We start from the raw sequence: 24,100 nt of genomic DNA, 5'->3' as shown, positions 1-24,100 counted from the left end.
CATTTGGGTTATTTCCATGATTTTTCTATTGTGAATAGTGCTGCTATAAACATGTGTGTATGCAGATTTGTTTGAGTGTTTGTTTTTAATGATTTAGGAGTGGAATTGCTGAGTCATACGGTAATTCTATGTTTATCCCAAAATACACACCCCAAGAAACTTCCTGAAAGTCTGTCCTTGTCTCAGAATCAGCTTTTCAGGAAACATGACGTGCAACAGTATGGACAGTGTCCCACGAGAGCTTATTTGTGATGCCTGGGGGTCTGGAGTTGGAAAGGGCTTCCCTTAGGAAGTGGCAGCTAAACTGAGGGCAAATTCAATGTTTTTTCCTTCCTTCCTTCCTTTCTTCCCTCCTTCCTTCCTTCAGAGGGATGACATAGATGTTTTACACAGTATATCCTTTTAAAACTTTTGCATTTGAACCCTGAACGTATTCATAACACAAATAAATGATTATTTTAAGCAGGGTATTGGGGCTCAAATTATTAATATCATAGAACCATTATAGTGACAACATGGATTGGAAACAATTTATTAGGAAAAAATATGGAAACTTTTTATAACAATTTTGATAAATAAAAAAGTTGACAAATCAGAGTGTACAGGGAGAATCTTGGTTATTTGGGAAATTGTATCGTAAAATGGATGGGCTCCACAAATTCTTCCATTTACTTGAAGAAAAGAGTGCTAAGTCAGTTTGGGCTGCTGTCACAAAGTACCATAAACGGGGCTGGGTGGGGGCTTGTAAACAACAAAAATGTATTTCTCAGTCCTGGAGGCTGAAAGTCTGAGATCTAGGTGCCGGGATCATCGCCTTCTGGTGAGGACTCTCTTCCGGGTTGCAGACTGTCCACTTCTCATTGTGTTCTCACAGGGCAGAGAGCAGAGAGAAAAAGCCAGCTCTCTCATGACTCTCACAAGGGTAAGAATCTCATCATAAGGGCTCCATCCCGATGACCTCATCAAATCCTAATCACCTCCCAAAAGACCCACCTTCTAATACCATCACATTGGAGGTAGGATGTCAACATGTGAACGCTGGGGGGACCCAAATATTCAGTCTATAACAAGTACTAATGGGGAAATGAGAGATTCTCTTGAGGATGTTAAGGGCTGCTACAAAGATCAACGGTACATGTGTTTCCAGACAGAACTACAATATAGAATAAGTTCTATAAGGCGTTCACAGAATAGATTCATCTTTCTTCCCCAAAACAGTCCTTGGTATCCAGGGACCCATTCCTGGAAATTCACTCTTGCTCAAGGAAATCCATCCTTTCATTAAAAAAAAATCTTATGAAGCTACATGAATGACACAAAGGACTTTTCCCAGCTCTAAGATTCTGTGTGTAAAACCTGTTAGTCTAAATTTATTTCCAAAAGATAGACCCTCCGCGGGGTCTGCTCCTGCGGGGAAGGTGGGACCCGCGCTTGTGCCGCGGCCCCCAGGTGTGGCTTCCTCAAGTTTGGGGTGAAGCCCCAGTCCCCTTGGGCTCTGCAGCGCTGCGGTGGGCTTGGGGGACGGAGCACAGTCTCTGGGGTTTCTCAGCAGGAGATGCCGGGCTGCCGCGCAGGAACCCAGCGGCCCTGGGTGGGGCGCAGACTCGCCAGGCCTGGGAGTCCCTGCTGCGCACGGCTGCGGAGAACAGGGTCCGCCATGAAGCTCTGCCTGGCAAACGGGGACTGTGGGCGGCTCCAACCTCCCCTTCCGTCGGCACAGCCCCATCGCAGCCCTCCTTTCCGACAGGCAAAGCCTGTGACCTGCAGCCGGACGGCTCCACACCCTCAGGCCCCGGTGCTCGCCCCATGCCGGGAACAGGCACAACCCCTGGGCCAGCCTCTCTGGACGGCTCGAGCGGGACGGCTTCTTCGGCGCGCCCGTCACCCACCCCGAGCCCTGGGGCCGGCAGGGAGGTCTGAGGGCCGCTTGGGCCTGGGCGGGGCGGAGGCACCGTTTTCGCGGCTGGGCCGGCCCCCCTCGCCGCCTCCTGCCTCTGCGCCCCGGCCCGGGCTTCCCGTGGCCCCGTCTCCTTCCCACCCCTGTCGCGCCTCTTGCCACCCGGGCCGTGGGCTCCACCCGGAGCAGCACCAAGTGGTGAGGGTGCGGGAGGGCGCCCGCCCTCGGGGCTTCCCCGACACCTACTGGCTGTTCGGCCACGTCCCGGACGGGCAGCGGCAGGTCAGTGGAGCGGAGTCGGTGCGGGTCTCCTCCCCCCTGAGGAGGGGCGACCGGCACCGCGCACGAAGCGGCCCTGGCGGGAGGGAGACCAGGGCGGAGGGGGTCGGTGGGGAGCTTGACTCGCAGTCACTTCCGAGGGGACGCTGAGCCCCCAGAGCTGGGGGCTGACAGGCCTCAGCACTCCCACGAGGGGGTGGTCAGGAAGGAGGAACCCTGTCCCTGGGGCCCAGGGCACTCCCGGGTCAGGCGGAGTCGCCAAGTGTGTAGGGTGCCGTGGACAGCTGAGGCTCATTTAGCCCAAAGGAAAGTTCCAGCGCATTGCAGAGAGCAGAGGAAATACACAGTGGTGAAAACTCCCTGTTGCTAAGGGTTGAAACGAACCAATAATTCCTCCTGTTTCTCAGGGTGTTCCCTTTGGCTGTTAATGAAATGTATTTCCAAGGAAGGCAGGCATGTGGCTGAAAAGGCCAGCAGTGCCTCCGGGTCACAGCGAGACCCTCCCATCTCGCCCCCGTCTGCCATCCTGTGCTCTGGGAGCAGAGCTCTCAGCCAGAAGTGAAACATAGTAGCTTCCATATCCGGATTCTAAGGTTTTCTAAAGCCCTTTAAAGGCCCCCTTCTCTGAGTGGTGCTTGACCTGCTGGTGTTTGGGGCGGGAGGGTGGGCTGGGTGGAGGGTCTGAGCGCCATCCCGAGGGAAGGGCTTTGGAGGCCTGTGTGAGCCTGAGACCAGGGGGCCCAGTGCACGTGTCCGAGGGGAGGCTAGCGCTGACTCCAGCCATTCCGAACCAGACGTCGCCCTCCTTCTCGACAACCCAGCAAAGCCTGTCGCTCACATTCCTGGCTGTGCTGCTTACACTTGCCCTCTGGGAAGGCCAGCCTGGCAGATCTCTGTTCCTGCCCTCTGGGCTGCTGGTAACTGAGTACCTAGCCTGGGTGCTGGAGGGGAGGATCCATAGATGGTGGAGGCCCAGTGCCTGCCCAGGGTGCTGCCCCTCTGCTGAGCTGAAACTTCTAATCAACGTCTTAATAAAACCAAAAGGGATGTGCTATTGTTCTACCACCTGTGCCCGACCAATGTCAGCCCCTTGTCATATGGGGCAGTGCTGTCTAATGGTAACGCTTCCAGTAACAGATCCCCAATCCCTTCTCCTACCCCCCCCAACTCCCATGGGGGCTCAGTGGGTACATCCGTATTTCATAGAACCTGAAACTCTGATTTTACAAAGGAGCTGGAGGTCTGGGGAAAGAACTGGTCTGATCTCAGTTAAGAATGCAACTTTATACCTGGACGATACTAGAGCACTTTAGCACCTCATGTGTTTGAAAATGAGACCTTCACAAAGACCTCATGGGCAGGAGATGCAGGCAGGAGAGGGGACAGACTGAAGCTCTGTGACTGACTGATCAAGTAGCAGAGGTCCAGCTGACTTCCAGGCCTACCGCTGATTTACTATCACCAGAGCCACGTAACACACCTTCCACATAGAGAACCAGCAGAAAAATGAGTTTGAAGAGCATTTGAGCTAAATCCAAGGTCATTTTGATCATTAGTAAAAGTCATTCTGTTCCTACACGCTCCCCACACCCTGACCCCCCTTCCTAAAACCAAATGGGTTCTGAGATTAAGGTGGAAGTGACAAACCTGGAGGTGACCAGGCTTTACTTTATCATCTCTTTCTTCTTCTTCCACGTGTGTTCCTGGTCTTACTCTTCCCGGTTCTTCTGCAGGGAGCGGTCCAGCAACTCTGTCAAGCAAAATCACACACCCTAAGGATGACTTTCACAGACTCCTCCCGTGGAGGCAGTTTTCAAAAGGTCTTCCTTCCTACCCACACCCCCCCCACCAAAAATCAATCTTCATCTCAGGAGCCCTGAAAGGCACATATTACCTCAACATTTAATATTTAATACAACTTTTAGATCTAGTTCTGATAACTGCCAGTTACCCCCAATTCATTCTTTGTAAGATAATTCTACCTGAATCACAAGGTTAATAACCTGACCGCAAACCCAGCATCCTTAAGCTATCTATGTTCACCCTCTCAACTCACTATAAAGTTCTTCTTTTTAAAAGATTTCAGAAAAGTAATTTCAGTCATCAAGATTACATATTGCACAGAACAAAAAGCTTTATTATTCTTACCATTCTCTGGATGTAACTCTACGTCTCTTTTCCTCCTATGTGGAGAGAAGGGAAAAAGAGAAAAACAATCTTTCAAAAGAAGATCAAAACCAAAAGCATGAGTCAAAGTATTAAATAAATACATTTGATGTGGTTAAAAACAGGGGTTGGGGGGTAATCTGGGTTTGGGAGAGATCTGGGCAACCTTCAGTCTGGTGTTGATGTCCCACCACCCTCAAAACAAAGAGAGGCCCGAGGAGCTGGCCTGGCACATGTCTGCGCACTAGAGGTCATCTAGTGATGCTACGTAAGTCAAAGATCCACCTCATGTCAGGAATTTGTTAATACTAGAAAAAAACCAAAGTAGTAATTTGGGATTCACATCAGGAAGTGATGATGACAACCTAAACTGGACACCAGCTCTTCTCTGATGAACACCTTAGTACACTGCTTCCCTAAGTTCACAACACTTGCCAACTCCAGGATATCTGTATTTATGTATTTAAGAGGGATAAAAATATTGTGGGGATGAAACCGATCTACATCTTGTTTGAGGTGGAGGTTACAAGAATGCATGCGTGCATACACGTGACCATACATGCACAGTGAATAAAGTCTGTAGATTATGCCGATGTCCATTTTCTGGTTTTGCTATTACAGTTATGTGAGACATCACCATTGGAGAAAGTTGGGTGAACTACACAGAACCCCTCTGTACTATATTATACGGAATTCATCTGTATGTGTATACATAAAATTCTGCCTCCAGACTGCCTTTAGACTTGAGCTACAACATCAACTCTTCCCTGGGTCTGCCTCTCTTGGCCTGTCCTGCATATTTCAGACTCGCCAGCCTGAAGTCGTGTGACTCAGTTGCTTAAATTAATCTCATATACACAGACATCACTGGGTCTGTTTCTCTGGAGAACCCTAAGATAGATTTTATACTAATATACTACAGTAATATATACATACATATAACCTGAAACAATACAGAAGAAACTGATAAATGCTCGCCTCTAGAAGGAAGGACAGGACGGAGAGGGGGGAGTACCACCCCTATGTACTAAACAGCCTTTTGTACTGTTACCAGCCCGGCCGCCCCAGATTCAAGCAGATGTAATGGCGTGTGGCCCAGGCAGTGGCAACACAGCTAAGGATTTTAAGGCACAATGCAGTGAGATGCCAGGGCCACGGTCACACACGTGGAACATTCTAAAGCCAACAGCGGTTGGTTGCAGGATTCCGCTCATGGGCCCCCGAGGGCACTCTGGAGGCCATCGCAGACCCTCAGGTCCCACGTGACGAGACAGCCCACTAGAACACAGCAGGCGGCCCTCCTCCCAGACCTCACCCGGGTCAGCCTCCCGGGCACCCGGCCTCCTCTGCACAGCACGGGGCAGGCTCACAGAGGGAAGAGCGGCCCAAACCCAAAGGTCACACCAAACCCCACGGGAGAAGAGTAAAGCAAGATGATAAGGGGAGAGGGGAGGGGTCCCTCGCGAAGCTGGCCACTCAGGATTTCCAGCCTCTTCCACAGGAAGCCAGCTCACGAAGCACCAAGACCTGTCCTGGGTCACACTCAGAGGACTTGACTTCCCAAGCCTCCTCGATGCTGACGATGCTGACACGGATCAGCACGGAGGAATGGGGGAGCGCACGGCTGGGGCGCTGCTGGGAACTCAAGACTGGCCCACCCCGAGGCCCCACCCCAGCAGGCACCACACTCACCGGATGGTCTCGCTGATTTTGTGAGCAGCATCGTGAGGTTTGTCCTGAAAGACAACGGGACAGGGTTCAGAGCCGTCCCTCCCCGCTCCGGTGATGGGGGCGACCAGACGAGGCGGGTGCTGCAGCCCCCGGGACTCCCCGCCTCATTTCCCGACCCACGGGACCCACCAGAGAGCTCCACCCACAGCGCTGGGGCCATGTCCTGCCACGTGGGACACGCTGGCTCAGGGAGCGCCTGTTCCTGCAGCGCCCTGCCACCCAGCGGGCTGCGGGGAAGGGACTGGGATGGACTCGAAGCCCCCGACCCTCCTTCCGCAGGACTTCCCCCGGGCGCTCCTGCAGCCTGGAAGCCACAGGCCTGCCTCTGAGTCCCTGAACCACCGCAGGCCTCGGTTTCCATCTATTAAATGGGGAAACACCACTCATGCAACCACCGGGAGCGGGCGAGCAGCGGTCCTCCCTCCTGGCCACAGCGGCGCTCTCCTGGCCTCACCGCTTTCCCCAAGGAGTACGTCGGGGGTCGCTCTGGCCTTTCGCCGGGGTCTTGGCAGCCAGCTAACCCAAGACCCCGCAGAAACCAAGTGAGGACGACGCATCGTGTGGACGGTCTGTAACTCCAGACTGCACCTCCGCCCCGCCGGTGAAGGTTCCTATCGCGGTGAGGAGGGGCCTCGAAGAGGATGCACAGCGAGAGGAGGGGCCACGAAGAGCACAGGCTGAAGCCGGAGGTGAGATGGTCAGGCCCAGAGCTGCCAGCCCTGCCCCGGGACAGCGACTGCCCCTCTCAGACCTGGCCACCATTTCCACGCTTCACAGTGGAGGACGGCAATGCGGGCCCAGCCCCTACGGGCCAGGACACGGATGCCCGGAGGGTCCCAGGACAGGGCCCCCCACGGCGCAGCGGTCCTAACAGGTCAAACAACTCCAGAAACACCCTTTGTGTCCTAAGCCTCATCTTTGCAACAGCAGCCCTACTGAGATATAATTCACACAGAATGGGCCCCCGCTTCAAGTATACAGTTCAGTGGGTTTTAATACATTCAGAGCTGGGCAACCATCACCTCTATCTAGTTCCAGAATATCCCATCACCCCATTAGCAGACGCGCCCCAATCCCCTCCTCAGCCCCTGACAACACTAATCCACTCTCTGTTTCTGTGGATTTGCCCGTTCTGGACGTTTGTAAATAGAATTACGATATGTGACCTTTTGCCCAGAATCTTATTTTTAAGGCAAAGGAAAAAAACAATCTTCTATCGTTCTTAATAATATCCTCCAACTTACCAAGGACGGAGCAGTAAATATCCATTGAACTCATATTACGTAGACAAGGCCGGGGGCGGGAGATGGAGCACACGCGGTCCAGCACAGGACAGCCCTGCAGACCAGTGGTTCCCGACACGGGGGAACCGACCCGCAGCATCAGCGCCACTGCTGACCCAGAAACCCTGGGGAAGAACCACTGATGGGAACAATCGGCCCCAAGAACTCCTGGCAAACGGCAGAAAACAGTGAGTACGGCTGGGTTTGGGAAACAGTCTGGCAGCTCCTCAAAGGTTAAACAGTTAGCAAATGACCCAGCAATTCCTCTCCTGGGTGTCTGCCCAAGAGAAACGAGAATATTCGTCCACACAAAACCCTGAACATTGGGCTTCCCTCGTGGCGGAGTGGTTAAGAATCCGCCTGCCAATGCAGGCGACACAGGTTCGAGCCCTGGTCCGGGAAGATCCCACATGCCGCGGAGCAAAGAAGCCCATGCCCCACAACTACAGAGCCCACGTGCTGCGACTACTGAAGCCCGCGGGCCTAGAGCCTGTGCTCCGCAACAAGAGAAGCCACCGCAATGAGAAGCCCGCGCACTGCAACAAAGACTAGACCCCACTCACCACAACTAGAGAAAGCCAGCGTGTAGCAACGAAGACCCAACGCAGCCAAAAAAAAAAACCACACCAAAAACCCAAAAATTAATGTTCACAGAGGCGTGGTTCACAACCGCCAAAAGGTGGAAACCACCCAAATGTCCATCAACAGATGAACGAATAAACAAATGTGTCCCTCCACACACTGAAATATTATCCATCCATGAAAAAGAGTGAAGCACTGACACTCGCTACAACGTGGATGGACTCTGAGAACACGATGCTCAGTGAGAGAAGCCAGACGGACAAGGACACACAGGGTGTGATTCCACTGATGGGAAACGTCCAGAACAGACAAGTGCACAGAGACAGACAGTGGGTTCCTGGTTGTCAGGGGCTGGGGAGGAGGATGGGAGGGATGCTAATGGGGATGGGGTTTCCTCTCGGGGTGATGGAATGTTCTAAAATTGGTAGTAGTGACGACTGCACTCAATGAATACACTACAAAGCAGGGAACGGCACGTATTAGGTGGATGAGGTGAAGAGTATGGGAATTACACCTCAAAACAGCTATCAACAACAACAACAACAACAATAGGGACTTCCCTGGCGGTCCAGTGGTTAGGACTCTGAGCTTTCACTGCCGAGGGCCCAGGTTCAATCCCTGGTTGGGGAACTAAGATCCCACGAGCTGCACGGCGTGGCGAAAACAAACAAAAAACAACAACAAAATCTACAGGAGGAAATGCAAGGTATTGTTAAAAGTACCTCCACCTCAGCAGGAAAATACTGAGCATCTAAGACACTCACGTGGCCGACAGACTCTGTTCCTGGTCCACAACATCCAGTGAGTCCAGACAGACAGTCCTGGCAGCCCTGAATTCCCTGGGCTCCTGTAACCACTGAAAGCAGAGAAGACGCCACGCTGTCCCGCAGGGTCTGATCAGAGACAAACGCACACAGCACAGTGTACAAGGCGCTGAGGTAGTCACAGCATGAGGAGGAGGGTCTAGAACTTTCCACCAACGCTCTCCTGCGTCACACTCCTCCTGAGGGGAGCCGGCCCCCGTGCACTGAGGAGCCTCAGCAGCCCTGCGGGGGCCCACGTGCTGAGGAGCCACGGGAGGGGCCTCCTGGAAGCCAGGCATCCCGCCCGGTCCGGCCTTCGGATGGGGCAGCCCCCGCTGAAGCCTCTACTGCAGCCTCCTGAGGGACCCTCGGGCAGAATCCCCTGGTCCGCCTGCTCTTAATCCCTGCCCTCAGAAACCATGGGAGGTCATCAGTGTGCATCGTCTCAAGCTGCTAAATCCATGTCTGCGTTTAGGCCAATACACTACCCTGCAAGCACGGCCCGTAAGAACAAGTCTTAGAGCCACAGGAGGATGTGACAGTACCCAGGATAGTCTCATTCCGGTCACCACTGTGGAGTTACAAAACAGCGTGCACGCTCTGAAAGGACCCCGTGAGCACGCGCGTGTGCCTGAGCGTGCACCGCGTGGCAGGCCCGTGCCGGCTCGGACTGCGCTCCCTCCCTTGGTCCCCCCAGGAGGCTGGACGCGCCCCAGAGACGCTCCTCCTGCAGGGGCAGCAGGGGCCCTCACGGCACGCGGGCCGCAGCCCTGGCTGAGCCACCGCGTCTCAGGCCGCATCACGCTGACCTGGGAAGACAGGGGCCTGGAATGTGGTCTCATCTGTGATGAGATGAACTCAAGCTTTCCCAAGCTTTACAACCAGAACGAAAAGAAGGAAACAGTTTACGACGTGCCTCCTACGATCTGAGGATGCTGCTTTAGGGACTGGCCAGCTTCCAGCGACCGTCCTGAGTCGTATGATTTAAGATGCCCTGATCACCATCGATGATTCAGAAGCTCTCACAGCTTCTCGGCTGTGGTCTCTTCTTCTGCTTCACAGGCTTTCCGAACAGAGTGACGCCAGAAGCCGACCCAGAAAGGTCTGACTGAGAACAGCCCTGAAGAAGCCCGCGCTTAGGAGCACCCACACCTCCTCCCCCGGGGGAGCCCTGGAACTCCGGGGTTTGAGGCCAGCCCTGGGCTCGCTGCACAGGACGCCCGGCCTCCCCGTCCCAGCCACAGCCCCGGCCCGCTGCTGGCTGCTTGCTGAGTCAGTGACTAACCCAGGCTCTTCTCATTAACAGCGTCAGAGCCTCCACAGGAAGCCACGCACAGGCTTAGCGGAATGCTGCTCACCACAGAGCCGGCGGCCTCACTCCGGGATCCTGGGAAAACAACCGCAATAAGCACAACCGTTCCCGCCTGAAAAAGCACCCTGTGCGGAAGCCGGAAGCTGTCATCAGGCCTGAGCCGCCACCAAGCCCGTCCCGTCCGCCCGCTCCCCTCCCCTGCCCAGCTCAGGTGAGGGCGGGGGTCGCCCATGGGGCGGGGGAGTCTGGCTGTCCCACTAGGCAGGCCCCTGCCTCCTCCTTGACCGTGAAGACAGGTGTGGGAACAGGAACTCCATCTGGACGCCCACAGGCCTGGCTCTGCCCCCGCTCATCCCCGCAGGCCCTGCGCCCGGCGTGAGGAGCCTGGACAGGAGGCCTCCTGGGTGCTCGCTGCCAGGGCACGGCCCACCCCTGAGCACGCAGGCTGGTTCACGGTGACAGGGGCACGACATCTGGAGACATCGTCCCTGGAGGACCCGGCGAGAGGCAGGGGGCAGAGACTAGGGAGGAGACAAGACGTGGACTCCGTCCTCCTCTTCCCACTTGCAGCAGGAAGACGCCGGGACCCAGGGGGCCTCCAAGGCAGGGGCATCACAGCGGGATGAGCAACAGAATCCCTGGTCAGAGTGGAGTTCTGGGGCCCACCCGCAAACTTTCAGAGTCAGCAGGTCTGGGTCCCAGGAACCCGCATTCCTAACAAGTTCCAGCTGGTGGGGAAGCTGCTGGCCCAGGGGCCCCGCTCAGAGAACCACCGGCCTGAAGCAAGCAGGGACCACACTATCACCATCTGCTGAGGGCACGAGTGCCCAGGAGGTGCCGAGGGGGAGCACCCTGGGCCTCTGTCCACGGTCCTCACTCCCCAGCAGGCTGCAGGGGGCACGGCCTGCGGGCTGGGGGTCGCTGTCTTCTTCCCCGCTGCTCTGCACACCTCCGGAGCCCTGGGGTGGGGGCCAAGGCAAGTGGGACAGAGCGGCCAGGGTGGGATGCACGCACTGTTTCCCAAAGTGGAGAAGCACAGCGGGAAGAGTCAAAGGCAGGGAAGATGGAACATGGCGGGAGGTCTGCCGGCTGTCTCTCTGCCTCTCCCAGTGGCAGGGCTTTGAGAGCAGAGATCTGGCTGGAAGACTGGAAAATCCACAGAAGGCTCTCCGTCTGGGAGGAAAGCCAGGCGGGTGAGCAGAGGGCCCCGAGGCCCAGCGAAGGCGCTCAGCCTCACCTCTCAGCCTGCGGCCCCACTGGGGAGCACCCACTCACCAGGGGAGGGAGCAGGGGGTGAAGGGGGAGGGGGAGGGCCAGCACCTGCGGTGGGCCTGAGTATTCAAGAAGCGAACAGGTTTTCACTTGAAAATGAGTGCATCTCACACAGGGGCGGGGGTGGCAGAGAGACTGGCTGTGGAGCATCACACGGGTCCCGTCCACAGTCCGCCCCGGACGTCCGCAGGCCCCCAGCAAGGGGGTGCTGCCTGGCCCCAGGACCGTACCGGAGGACAAGCCAGGCCAAGGAGGGGAACCGCCTGGTAAAGCGATGCAAAGGAGAGAGCCAGGAAGGAGGCTCTCCTCCCACCGCCGACCCGGCCCTCTCCCCGCAGGGCCAGGCGACAAACCAGGCTGGTCTCGGGACCGAGCCGCGTCGCAAAACCCTGCCCGCGAGACCGGCACTGCAAGGAACTGTCAACATGGGAAAACAGGAAGGGGCTGCCGGGACCCCATGAGGCCAAAGTCCAGGTAGAGGAGGAAGAGAGAAGAGTGAGCGGGCCCGTGGCTCCCAGGGCATGGACAAGGTGCAGGACACGGTGGGCCCGTGGCCCTGACCCGGGTGGGTGGGACCCGCTGTGCACACAGGGGCCCCGATGACCAGGGTCCAAGGAAGGAGCCCCCACGAGGAAGAGGGGTCTAGAGCCTCACTGTGCCCACAGCGGCCCCTGGCCACCTGGACGAGGGGCAATGGTGTGCGCTGGCCCACTCCAGTGACATGTGCTGTGAGCACAAGATGCACGCGGATTTCTAAGACAGAGCGTGCACGCGCACACACACAAAGTAAAAGTGCCCTTCAGTAACTCTTTAAATGGCACGTTGAAAACGTAGCGTTTCAGCTGTACTCGCTTACGTACAATGCTATGAAAACGTACCTCGCCTCCTCCTTTTGACTCATCACGTGGCTCCCAGGAGGGCCGCGCGTGGCTCGTGTGCCACCTCACCTACCGCCACACCTGCGGGAGCGTTTCCAGACCTGCCCCTGACCCTGAGCTCCACGCCTGGGTCCGCAGCTCACGGAAGCCAGTCTGCGCAGAGCCAGGACCGGCCGGGACGTCCTGCTGTCCGGGCAGCCGTCCTTCTGCAGGACGGGCATGGGTGTGTCCACAGGAGGACGGGGCGCCACGGGGGCTCCAGGGGTGACAAGACCATTTCAGTTGCTTCAACCCAAACTAGCCCACCCGTAAGAGCCCAGGCCGCCCAGCCACCCAAGGAGCCGCTGCAAGTGCTGAGCGCCTGACGCCGGGGGTCCGCGTGGAGGGGCCGTCGTGGAGTGACCCTGGTGGGACGGGGGAACACGACGACCAAAAGTTCACCACCAGAACTTTTGTCGCCCTCACCAAAGAAAATGCTTTACTGCCACAGAGCAGTCTGGCCTGAGGCCGAGGCCGAGGCCGGGAAGGGAAGGGAGGGAAAGCCCAGGGACGGAGGAGGCCCTTCCAAGGGGGCACAGCTGGAGAAGGACTCGCCTGGCGCTCCCCGAGCGACAAGCGGCAGCATGGCCTCCACCCCACGGTCTCAAAGGCCAAGGCGAGCCGCACCCTCAGCCTTCCAGCTGTCTCCCACTCCAGCAAGGGGTCCTGTTAGCACCGTATCAGTGCAACTGGCGTCACCCCACCCCAGGACCAAGCCAAACGAACGCCTCTCCAGGGGCCTCGAGACCCCACGACCTGGGCCACATGCACGGGAGCATCACTCAGCCATACAAAGGGGAGAAGCCCTGCCACGCACAACAACGTGGACGGACCCTGAGAACACGATGCTCAGTGAGAGAAGCCAGACACAGAAGGACACACAGTGTGTGATTCCATTGATGGGAAACGTCCAGAACAGGCAGATCCACAGACACAGAGAGGAGGTTCCTAGTATCAGGGGCTGGGGCAGGGGACTGCGGGCCCTTTGCGCTGATGGAATGTTCTGGAATTAGAGGTGATGGCTGCACAGCTCTGTGAATATAGTAAAAGCCATTAAATTGTACACTTCATATGGCTGAGTTCTCTGGTGTGTGAATGCGATCTCAACAAAGCTGTTATTTAAAAAGACACAAAACCCACAAGACCCAGCGTGGCTCCTCCTCCCCTTGTCCCGCCCCTTCACCGAGTGTCTGTCCCAGACCAGGTGTGGGCCCAGCGTGTCCTGCGGCCCCAGCACCTGCTCCCCGGTGGGAGCCTCACTCAGCGCGCAGGGTGAGCACAGAGCAGACGCCAGGGAGCCACCTGCACACCAGGGGAAATGTGAGTCACCACCACCACGCGATGTGCAAATCCTTCCCGAGAGCTCCCCGCCCCGAGCCCCACGACTCCCGCCGTCCCCGTGGGCACCACCCCGTGGCGGCCCCCCGCCCCCCAGCACACAGCCTGCAAAACCCCTTCCCCACCCGGGAAAAGACGCGTCAGGTTTTCAAAGGACCAGCGTTCTCAGAGGTAACCTCTCTCACACACCGGCTGCCTGTGCACCTGGTGTGAGTCTGACATGCTTTCCGGGCATCGGCCACGCACCCCATGACTAACTGAGGGGATTCAAACGGAAGCCCCTCAGAGATGAGGAGGCATCGTCATCCAAGGTCAATACTCAGTGAAGCACACAGCCACCGACCTCCCAACTGCAGCTCACGGGAACCTGTGACTCGGCAGCCCTGCCAGGCGCCATGGACAGGAAGAGGGCCCGGTCCCACACGGGGGCGCCGAGGAACAGAGCCCCGGGCTAGGCACCGCGACAGCGGCCGTGGGTGGGGAGAGAGAGTCCGGGAAGGAAGAGAAAGGCGGGCGGTGAGGGAGGCACTACAGAGCCACGCATGAGCTGCAGAGGACCGCGCACAGACACCCAGCACGTCCTCTGTGAACAGCCTCGGCAGGAGACCCGGCTGGTGGGAACGGCAGGGACAGCTTGAAGGGACAGAGAAGATGCCAAAGAGGCCCCCAGGCAGCACCCTGAGTGGGAGGAAGGAAACAGGACTGTCATCCCACAGCCAGGGAGACAAGGCGCACGCACTGGGGAAGAGCGCCAGGACCACGAGAGGAGGACACGGCAGAAAGAAAGAGGGAGGAGAGGGGTTTCCTGGGAGACGTGCGCCGGCCCGGGACCCAGGGATGCGCAGACACAGCCAGTCGCACCCTACAGGTCCCCGAATTCAAAAGGGACACCAAACACTCTGTATCTTGATTGTACCAATGCCAATGAAATCATTACATCGGTGCGTAGCTTTGTAAGATGCCACCATCGGGAGAAACTGAGTAAAGAGAACGTGGGATGTATCCGACTTATTTCTGACGTCTGTGCAAGAATCTATGATCATCTCAAAATAAAAAGTTTAATTTAATTAAGGAAAAAAGGACGCAGCTCCTAGAGGTAGACTGGGGGCGGGTCCCCTGCAGCTCTGCCACCTCCTGCCTAGTGAATATCCAAAGGGCCGTCTGCCTCTGGCTCCTCCCACCAGGAACAGAGCATACAAGGGGCATTTGGATGTTAGGGACCGAAGCACGAAAGCTAACAGCCACGTACATACGGAATACCAGGCTTTTCCGGTGATCCCTTCCTCTTTAAAGAGGCTACTTCACCCACGTAAAGTCGTCAAAGGGTTAACCTGCCTTCCACCTGAGCTCAGATTAGGCAGGACTCACACCAGCAGAGGTCAGATCAGAAAATATTTTTTGAGTCACAGGGAGGGATGGCTCACTCGGCCGCCCACTTCAGCTACTACTCACAGTCGAGTGAAGGGCGTGACTGCTCAGCGGGCATTCATCAGAGACTCATGGGCTCTCAGGAGGAAGCCAGAAGCAGGAGGGGACAGTCACGCTGGGGCCGCTCCACGCCCACAGCCTCAGTGAGTCACGGAGGGGAAGGACCACTGCACACCCTCGCTGGCTCCTGCCCTGCCATCAGGCAGCCGAAGATACCACCTGCTTCCTCCTGAGCTGAGACCCGGTTTTCCCACCAAAAGAAGGGCCATCCTGCTTTAGAAATGCCACCGTGAGCTATAAGTGGATATCTGGGAACTCTCAGTCACGGAAGGAACAAAACTCGCCCTGCACCCCGCCCTCCTATTTGTCAATTGCGCAAAAGCCCATTTTGGAGGCTGGACATTTCCGCGTACAGGTGGTTGTGGCTGTTTGCACTTCCTCCTGCAGGTGTCCCCTCCTCAGAGAAGCCACCCACACCTCCCCCAGGGAAAATCTGGCAGCCCCACCCTCTGGGAACTCAGCTGATCCCATATACGGGGCACTACACCTCAGCTGAACTTCTGTGTACAAGCTCACTCATTTCAAACGTGCGGTCACATGAGTAATCTGACCTTCTCAGAAGTTAAGCTTCTGGAAGGAGCCCATTTTCTTAATGTATTCAGCATCAAGTCATCACAAAATATGAACTCTTATAAAGTACTGCCCCCTCACTTCCCATGAGAAAGCAAAATTCCTCAGCAGGGAAATGGGAGGGTAACAGACGTTACCCGCAAAGCTTTAGGAAGGCTGCGGCTCGCTGAGCACTTCACTAGGGCCCCTGACCGCCTGCCTGGTAGTAGGACAGACACACCAGGAACGGCTGCTGACCGGCAGAAAGAGCGCCCGGCCAGGCAGGCAGCACACCCCGCACTCTGCCAAGCGAGGTCCGGCCAGCAAGGGAAAGACACTCTCCACTTCAGAACCGCCCACCACTAGAAAGCCAGGTCCTGCCAAGGCCTGGGCACACGACGCCTCCCTTACAAGGGTTACAAATCTGTGGCCTTGCTCTGCCTCGAATAAAAGACAGTGATGGGGACAACGTGACCATCTCCAGATGAACTTTCAACTTCGTTTCAAGTGCCTGGGTGCTGGGTCACAGTGGATTTCTAAACTCTTCCAATACTCAAAAATACCAATTTCTAAGATGCAGAAGGGTTGTTAAACATACACTTAGCACAGACCCCAGTCCCACTCCTGGGTATTTTCTCGAGTCAGGTAAAAACCCAAGTTCACATGGAAACCTGCCCTGGGATGTTTACAGCAGCTTTATTCCTGATCCCCTCAAAACTGGAAACATCCCACAAGTCCTGCCACCCGCAGGCAAATGGACAAACGGAAAATGGAATACAACACATCAAGAAAAAGGAGTGACTTCTCATACCCGCAACAACAGGGATGACGGACTTCCCTGGTGGTCCAGTGGCTAAGACTCCGTGCTCCAAATGCAGGGGGCCCGGGGTCCACCCCTGCTCAGGGAACTAGATCCCGCACGCCACAACTAAAACATACTGCACGCGGCAATGAAGATCCCATGTGCCGCAACTAAGACCCGGCACAGCTAAGTAAATAACGAAATAAATAAATATTTAAAACAACAACAACAACAACAAACAAACCAGGGATGAATCTCGCATAGGTTTTGCTGAGCCAAAGCAGCCAGAATCAAAAAGCTACATGCTGTTGTTCCATTTATCTGACTTTCTGGAAAAGCCAAAACCTTAGGGACAGAGAGGAGATTAGTGGCCAAGAGGCTAGAGGCGCGCTGGCGCCAAAGGGCAGCAAATGGGATGACGCGATTGCTCTGCCACCTGACGGCGATCATCTGTCAAAACTCCTACAACTGTGCACTACAAGTGAACTATGCTTCACGGCTACTAAGGATAAACAAATTATTACATTTTGAAAAATGCGCCGGCCAGCCAACCCGTACATGACAAGTGCAGTAAGAGGGGCGGGGAGGCGAGGCAAGTGGATCAGCTGGAGTTCTGAAGGTTCTCCCCACTTTCAGTTTCCCACCCCTGGGATCTCTCCCCGCCCTGCCCACTGCTCAGGCCGCCCACCCGGGCCACCCAGAGTTACCCAACCGAAAAAGCCAGAGCCCAGGCTCAGCCGCGCCTCCGGGCACAGGAAGAGCAAAAATAGAAAGCGCCAGTGCGCAGTGGCGGGCTGGAAACCCTCCGACCTCGGAGAACTGCGGAGAACCGGGGACCGGAGTCAACAACGGCTCCCAGGCGGTCCCAGCGTCCCGCCCCCGCCCCCGCCCCCGGCCGCGACACAGTTTCCACAAATTGACACACACTGGAGCCCGCGCAAGGGGCGGGTCGCGCAGGCTTCCCCGCCGGGTCCCCTGGAGGCCGGTCCCCCGCAAGCAGAGCGCACGAAAGGGCGCCCCAAAGGCGCCGGCCCAAGGCGCCCGCTGCGCTTTCCCTCCCAAAGGTGGGCTGCGGGGCCCAAGCGTAAACCCTGAGACAAGAACACGCGCACCACGCCGCCACGGGGGACGAGAGGCCGGGCGTCCACCTGCCCAGACACCCTGCATTTCTGGAATCACCGGAAGCCTGTGTAAATTTCCGTTCAGCGTGTCATTTTCCAAAGGCCACTCAAGATCAGGGGACAGGATGCCTCCTCTCCAAGGGTCCAGCCAGCCCACCCACTCAAATTACGGGACACAATGCCTCCGTTCCAAGGGGCCTGCCAGCCCACCCACTCAAATTAGGGGAGACAACGCCTCCTCTCCAAGGGTCCAGCCAGCCCACCCACTCAAGATCAGAGGGACAAAATGCCTAACTAAAACAAAACAAAACAAAAACACAAAAAACTGGAGAGAGGGAGGAAAGGGTGTCCTCAAAAATAAAAAAGCTAAGCACATTGACAGCGCTAAGGATAAACTACCAGGAAAAAGAAACCCTACATGTCAGATCATAAAGTACGGAAGGGCAAGCCCGCCGGCAGTCCAGGCCCGGGGAAACCGGGGTCCCCAGCCCTACAGAGCCAACGGCAGCCCGGCTCGGGCGCCCCTCGGAAGCGCGGGGTCCCCGCGGCCGAGTCTGTGCCCCCGGCCGGGCCCGGCTCCCCTCTGCCCACCCTGCGCGCGGGGGCTGGAAACGGCCGCGGAGAACCACGGCAGGGCGGGAAGGGGGACCCCAAAGAGGGTCTGGCGACTCGAGTCGCTCCGTTTCTCGGTGGGCTCAGCGCGCGCCGTGAGGGAAGAGGGGCAGGGGTCTGGGAAGAGGGGATGGGCGGCACTTACGTAGACCGGCAGCGGCCACGGGTAGACGGCGGGCTCGGCCCCCACGGGCGACTCCAGCCTCAGCTCCAACCTCTCCCCCAGGTCTTCGCGCGCGGCCCCCGCACCAGGCTAGCCTGGCGGTTGGGGGAGGGGCGGGGCGCCGCCGGCGGGGGCGGGGCAGGCGGGCAGGCGGGCGTGAGGCTGAGGGGAGGGGGTCTGGCCTGGGCCTCAGCCGGCGCCGCCGCCGCGCTCCCGTTTGGCCCCCGGCTCCCTCTTTGTGCTCACAGGCCCGTGACCTCCAGCGCTGCCGCCAACTCGGGCCAGCGTGAGGCGAGCACAATGAGCCAAGGCCCGGCTGAACCACTCACTCGCGGCGCACGCGCCGCCGTCCCCGTGGACTCGCCCGCTCTCACGCACGCACGCACGAACGTCTTTGGCTCCCCCCCGGCCACCCCCACCGGCCCGAAGTGGGGACCCGGGGAGACCCCTCAGGGCCTGGGGTGGCGGGTTCGACTCCCGCCTTGACGTACTGTGACCACCCCCCCCCCAAATAATAAGACTATAATTCGTCATTAAGTATGACAGCCGGAATCCCGGCTTCTGTTCACAAAAATGCCGTGTGTTTAGCCTATGCTAGGCACCAGACCCTGGACGCTCAGTACTGGCAGAAAAGGAAATGCCCTACCCTCATGGCGCTGTCATTTTAATTGGAATAGTAGTGACAATGGTCAAGAGAGAAAATAAATTGTCATCATCGCCACGGGGATGGTTAATCTCATGTGCGCACTGCGTGGGGCCCCGGCAACCACAAACATTATTCCAGATGTGGCCAGGAAGGTATTTTTCAGAAGAGATGAACACTGAAATTGGTCCACTTTGCGTAAAGGAGATTGTCAATGCCGTGGCGTGGGTGGGCCTCGTCCATCAGTTGAAGGACTGGAGAGAAAAATGAATTTCCCTAGAAAGAGGGAACTGTTCCTCCAATGGCCTTGGGACATCAGCTCTTCCCTGTGTCTCCAGCCCAGAGTCCTGCCCTGACTTGCCTGCCTCACGGTCACATGAGTCAACTCCTTAAAACAAAACTATATATGTAAAAATACTGAATATATACAAGCCTATTAACTTGTATATGTGTGTATACATATTATATATATGTATACACATATGTTTATATTTGCGTGCGTTTGTAGTATATGTGTAAGTACTATATACAGTATACATACAAGCCTATATATTTGTGTGTATATATTGTATACATGTATGTATGTGTATATATATATATAGTATACATATTATAAATGTGAACATGCTGTATATATACACACACCCATATATTGATATATGGGTGTGTATATATACAGTATATGTACACTGTATGTATGTATGTATACAGTGTATATTTATATATAGATGTGTATATATGTTGTATACCTGTATGTGTATATGTTTCTAGGTATTATATGTATATATGTATATACTATTATATACACATTTGCGTATGTATTATATGTGTATGTACATGCGCATATTTACATATAGGTGTGTATGTGTGTGTATACATTGTATATATGTATGTGTATATATCTTATATATATGATATATGTATATATATGATGAATTTATATATACAGTACATATTTATTTTTATGCTATATGCTTTTATATGTAGGTGTATATGTGTGTCTATATGTATGTACGTGTATGTATTGCATATATTATATGTGTATGTATATATACTGTCTATATACACACCTAAATATCTTTGTATGTGTGTATATATGTATGATATATATGTACCTAGGTGTGTATATTGCATATGTTATACGTATGTTTACATACTGTATATGTACAAACTATGCATTTTATATGTGTGTATGTATGTATGTGTGTATTGTATATACTATATGTGTATATGTATGTATGCATACTGCATATATACACAGCTGTATATTTTTGTATGCGTGTACATATGTACGTGTGTGTGTATATACACACACACACCCTATGGATTCTGTTTGTCTGGAGAACCCTCACTGATACGGACACTTATGACAATTGAGTACCTGCTCTTTGCCAGCCAGGGAGCCAAAGGCTTGTCCTTTCGGTGTCTCCCTTAAGTGTCACAAGTCCCAGGAGGGAAGGGGATGCGGCTCCTACCAGTTGAGGTGCCTCAGGGTCAGAGAGGCGCACAGGGCGGGGCGCTGGAGCCTGGTGGAGCCCAGGTGGAGTTCTAGCAGCAGTACAGCCTAGAAGTCCCACTTCCCCGGGTGCTTCTCACAAAGATGCCGAGGGAGAGATGGGATCTGAAGGAGGGGATGAGGAAGCTTCCGTGGGTCCGCAAGCCCAGACCAAGGCTGACTCGTCAAGGGTGTTAGAGGTCAGGACTGTGGTTATCCTGGGGGTGGGCTTACACAGAGCCATTCACATTCTGAAAAAGTATCCATTCTGCTCTTGTTTGTATGTTTACCCCCCTCCCCCAAATCTTTTTTTTTTTTAAACATCTTTATTGAAGTATAATTGCCTTACAATGGTGTGTTAGCTTCTGCTTTATAACAAAGTTAATCAGTTATACATATACAATATGTTCCCCATATCTCTTCCCTCTTGCATCTCCCTCCCTCCCACCCTCCCCATCCCACCCCTCTAGGTGGTCACAAAGCACCGAGCTGATCTCCCTGTGCTAAGTGGCTGCTTCCCACTAGCTATCTATTTTACATTTGGTAGTGTATATATGTCCATGACACTCTCTCACCCTGTCACATCTCGCCCCACCCCCTCCCCATATCCTCAAGTCCATTCTCTAGTAGGTCTGTGTCTTTATTCCCCTCTTGCCACTAGGTTCTTCATGGCCTTTTTTTTTTTTTCCTTAGATTCCGTATATATGTGTTAGCATACTGTATTTGTTTTTCTCTTTCTGACTTACTTCACTCTGTATGACAGACTCTAACTCCATCCACCTCATTACAAATACCTCCATTTCATTTCTTTTTATGGCTGAGTAATATTCCATTGTATATATGTGCCACATCTTCTTTATCCATTCATCTGTCGATGGACATTTAGGTTGCTTCCATGTCCTGGCTATTGTAAATAGAGCTGCGATGAACATTTTGGTACATGACTCTTTTTGAACTATGGTTTTCTCAGGGTATATGCCCAGTAGTGGGGTTGCTGGATCGTATGGTAGTTCTATTTGTAGTTTTTTAAGGAACCTCCATACTGTTCTCCATAGTGGCTGTATCAATTTACATTCCCACCAACAGTGCAAGAGAGTTCCCTTTCCTCCACACCCTCTCCAGCATTTATTGTTTCTAGATTTTTTGATGATGGCCATTCTGACCGGTGTGAGATGATATCTCATTGTAGTTTTGATTTGCATTTCTCTAATGATTAATGACGTTGAGCATTCTTTCATGTGTCTGTAGGCCATCTGTATATCTTCTTTGGAGAAATGTCTATTTAGGTCTTCTGCCCATTTTTGGATTGGGTTGTTTGTTTTTTTGTTATTGAGCTGCATGAGCTGCTTGTAAATCTTGGAGATTAATCCTTTGTCAGTTGCTTCATTTGCAAATATTTTCTCCCATTCTGAGGGTTGTCTTTTGGTCTTGTTTATGGTTTCCTTTGCTGTGCAAAAGCTTTTAAGTTTCATTAGGTCCCATTTGTTTATTTGTGTTTTTATTTCCATTTCTCTAGGAGTTGGGTCAAAAAGGATCTTGCTGTGATTCATGTCATACAGTCAAATCTTTTAAAAACAGATTCTCTTGGTTGCTGGGAACACACACAGGGAAGTTGTGTGTGAGGGGCTATGATCCAGGGGACAGGGAGGACAAGCCCCCCACTCGTAGGGCCAGGAGTGGCTCAGCTTTGTGAGCTGAGGATGGCCCATGAGGTCCCAAAAAGAAGGGTCCCTGCTCCGTCCCTGCTCTGTGCACCCCATTCCCAGCCTGAGAAGCCCAGAGCCACCCCCCCACACACACACCAGGGAGGAGAGCCAGTCACCCTGGCTCCCAGGCTCCGGCTCCAAGGCTCCCGGCACTAAGAGCTATTTTCAGCTTTCATGCTCTGTCTGTCTCTCGCCCGCCCTTCCTCCCTCCCTCCTCCGTTTCTTCCCCTCCCGCTCCATCTGTCCTCCCCTCCACCCTGCATTTCTACACAGGATGGCTCACAGACAGCTGCTCCCCGTGCCCATCTGCCACCATTCGATGGATGTCAAAGCAAGCCCTGGGGACTTCCCTGGAGGTCCAGTGATTAAGACTCCGAGCTTCCACTGCAGGGGGCACGGGTTCAATCCCTGATCAGGGAAATAAGATCCTACATGCCGCACGGCACGGCCAAAAAAAATAAATGAATAAAAAATAAAGTTATAGTGATGAAACAGCCCTAGTGGTGCAAGGATGGGACGTATAGCTCTATGGTATAGAATAAAGGTCCAGAAACAGATATATGAGAACTTGATATGACAGAAAGTGGGGAAATTAAGGAGTTTTCAATAAATGGCATTAGGACAATTGCATATCCATGTGGGGAAAAGTAAATTAGGAAAAAAAAAAAAGCAAGCCCTGGTCAGGTGTGACCTTGGGCCCAGGGCCATTGGCACACGATGTCATGTGGGACGTTCTTCCTTAGACTCCTCCCTCCCTCCTGTGTCACTGTCACTTCCTCCAGAACCTTCCTGGACTCCCCTACTAAAGCCCGGAGGGTGCCCTCACCCGCCCTGGATCACCAGAATTCCAATCCCGGCCCACCCTTCCCCGCCAGGTAAAGAACTGTGCATGGTCAATAAGACCGTAGAGGTCATTGGCCATTGCTATTGCAGCTGGAATTGTTACTGTGTTTAGATAGGGTGACTAACACCCGCCCCCAGTTTGCCCAGGACCGCTCAGGTTTGCGTGCTGGAACTCTGGGGAAACCCTCAGTCCCGGGGAACCCCAGAAGGCTGGTCAGCCTATTTAGGACAGATCTTTCACTTGATCTCCCAACCCCCGAGAGCCACAAAGGGAATCTCCCCCCTCCTTCCATTGTAACCTTCATTCATTCATCCACTCATCCCTTTATTCAACTCCTTTATTCAGCAAGTATTTATGAAGCATCTACTACACAGCAGACACTCTTCTAGGTGCTGGGACATAACAGCATCCCTGTCCTCAAAGAGCTCACGTTCTAGCGAGGGCAGCAAACAGTAAACTGAGAAGGTGTGATTTATTACATGGGGATGATGTCTCGGAGACCACTGCAGGGCAGGGGAGGTGGGAGACGAAAGGGGCAGTTCTAAATGCAGGCGCTGACGGGATTGGGGCAGACCTTGCCCTGGGCCAGGCTGGTTGCTTCAACACAGCTGTCCTTGCCCAGGGCCATCCCGCCCCCGCCTCACCCAGTTCTTCTGTGATGTGTGGGGAAAATCTGTGGTTGTCTCAACTGGGGGGGAGGGGCCCCTGGAATCAAATGGGTGCGGCCAGGGATGCTGCTAAACCCCACACAGTGCCCAGGAGGGGCCCTCAGCAGAGGATGACCCGCCCTGAATAACCCCAGTGCCGCGGGGGAGACCCTGCACTAATATTATTCAGACCCGCTGGTGCCCCCAGATTCCTGCACAGGCAGGGATTCTAACCGGGTCACCTCTGTATCCCGAGGTGACCTAGAGTGGGGCAGCCAGGAGGGCTGAGATGAGTATCGGGGGTGAAATGACAAATCTCTGTGCCCACTCTCCCCACCGCACCCCAGGGGTGATGGCCTCTATCTCCTCCCTGTGCAGGTAGCTTTTCCCTGAGCCATTTCTTCTTGTCAAGGTCCCTGTCGCAGGTTGGGTTCCCCGAAGATGACGTTG

The 24,100-nt window shown here is 54.6% G+C and overlaps 1 protein-coding gene across 25 annotated transcripts in view; it reads right to left on the bottom strand.

Moving 5' to 3' along the window:
• LOC309628449 (uncharacterized protein) overlaps positions 1-18,802 on the bottom strand; it is an 88,508-nt gene extending 69,706 nt beyond the window's left edge. For 16 of the 25 annotated variants that reach the window (XM_082391560.1, XM_082391573.1, XM_082391572.1 and 13 more), the window contains exons 1-4: positions 18,298-18,794; positions 6,035-6,078; positions 4,325-4,359; positions 3,824-3,926 (exon numbers count right to left, since the gene is read on the bottom strand). The gene's annotated coding sequence lies outside the window, so the exon portion shown is untranslated. The other 9 variants (XR_014244528.1, XR_014244533.1, XR_014244532.1 and 6 more) reach the window with 9 other exon arrangements.
• Positions 18,803-24,100: the final 5,298 nt, after the last annotated feature.

This window comes from Balaenoptera borealis (genome assembly GCF_965194805.1).
Source record: "Balaenoptera borealis genome assembly, chromosome: 1".
Lineage (NCBI taxonomy): Eukaryota > Metazoa > Chordata > Mammalia > Artiodactyla > Balaenopteridae > Balaenoptera > Balaenoptera borealis.
Note: the sequence above shows the minus strand (reverse complement) of the source record. Positions and strands in the feature narration are given on the sequence as shown.